This window comes from Eleutherodactylus coqui, chromosome 13 (genome assembly GCF_035609145.1).
Source record: "Eleutherodactylus coqui strain aEleCoq1 chromosome 13, aEleCoq1.hap1, whole genome shotgun sequence".
In the NCBI taxonomy this organism is placed as follows: domain Eukaryota; kingdom Metazoa; phylum Chordata; class Amphibia; order Anura; family Eleutherodactylidae; genus Eleutherodactylus; species Eleutherodactylus coqui.
In genome coordinates this window covers 63453341-63455017 of record NC_089849.1, presented here as the reverse complement: position 1 = coordinate 63455017, position 1677 = coordinate 63453341, and the positions used below count along the sequence as shown (strand labels likewise).

At 51.2% G+C, this 1677-nt stretch overlaps 1 long non-coding RNA gene across 1 annotated transcript; it reads right to left on the bottom strand.

Annotated features, from left to right (window-relative positions):
- Positions 1–294: 294 nt before the first annotated feature.
- On the bottom strand, positions 295–1462 carry LOC136587787 (uncharacterized). Its single transcript, XR_010787494.1, has 3 exons — positions 1275–1462; positions 948–1055; positions 295–581 (listed from the first exon to the last, which is right to left on the bottom strand). It is a non-coding gene; the product is annotated as an uncharacterized lncRNA (long non-coding RNA).
- Positions 1463–1677: the final 215 nt, after the last annotated feature.

Below are 1677 nucleotides of genomic sequence, written 5' to 3'. Positions count from 1 at the left end.
ACAACCCCTTTAAGAACTGGGCCCTAGCAGATCCAAGGAGCCACACCTCAGAACAGGAGTCATACACATGCCACATAACAGACACCGCCAACTGCATCAGGAGGAGGACAGGGCACACCGCCAACTGCATCAGGAGGAGGACAGGGCACACCGCCAACTGCATCAGGAGGAGGACAGGGCACACCGCCAACTGCATCAGGAGCAGGACAGGGCACACCGCCAACTGCATCAGGAGGAGGACAGGGCACACCACCAACTGCAACGTATAGTCAAAACACGACAGACTCCACCCAATTCAGATTTTATAATTTATTGCTAGTGTGGATGTTACAACAAGGTTCATTCCGTGATATAGACCAAAGGCGGCTGTGTTTATGGGTCTTTTCTGTTTACTGCATTGCAGTAAAATATTGCACAGTTTTTCAGGATCCTGCGTCATAATTCTTTTAAAAAAAAACGTATTAAAAAAAAAAGGGAGTCACTGGGAAAAAACAGTTCATAAAAAGAAGGGTTTCAAGATTGTTGAACGTCGAGGGTCTCTTCACTGTCCGCCAGCCTTCCCGTTCTCAAGGACGTCAGATCTGCAGGAAATGACGAGAAATCAGCAGGTTAACAGTCACATCCCACCATTATTACTGATTCCTAGATCCGCTCAACCCACTTACAATGACCACTACTCCCCCAACCAGATCAGAATAATTATACATGCATGCGTCTGTGCATGCATGCATGCGGCTATGCATGCATGCGGCTACACATGTATGCATGCATATATGCATACATACATCTATACATGCATGTATGCATGCATACATGCATGTACACATACACGAACGCACACACACATGCACGTACACACGCAGGCCTGCATGTACACACACATGCCTGCATGTACATATGAGCAGATGCAAGCAATGAAAAATTTGGCAGATGCAGCAGCTGCTTACCTCGCTGAGTGATGTCAGATGGTGTCCGAGCGAAGCGAAATTCTTCTCGAAACGCGTCCAAACGTCAGGATCCTCTCCACACGTAATTTTGCAATAAGGCGCACAAATCTGCAAAAAAAGACAGGTTGCGTCACGCAAATCTCAGGTGACGTACTCACCACATGTAGCGCACAAATCTTGGGTGTTGTCTCCACACGTAGCAGCGCACAGCGCACAAATCTCAGGTGACCGCGTCTCCACACGTAGCGCACAGCGTAGCGCACAGATCTCAGGTGACCGCGTCTCCACACGTAGCGCACAGCGCACAAATCTCAGGTGGGTACTCACCACACGTAGCGCACAAATCTTACTCTCCCATCTTGTAAATTGGGGAAAGGCTCCAACCATCAGCTTGCTTCCTCCGTAGATCAATACTGTTCAAAATCCGCGGGTAAATGCAAGGCTCGGTGACGTCACAGCCCACGTGACGCGCGGGCACAGCTCATCGTGCACGGCAATGCGCGGGCACGCCGCTGTGTCACCGATTCCAGTCAGCTGATTGGCTGAATCGGCCGCGCCGGAGAACTGCGGCCTCCTTTGGTAATATGCAGGCCGCACGGCGTGCATATGGGGATCGCGGAGACAATGCAGCGGCATGCTGGGGATCGCGCTCGTGGACAATGCAGCGGCGACAATGCATGCAGCGGCATGCTGGGGATCGCGGAGACAATGCAGCGGCATGCTGGGGATC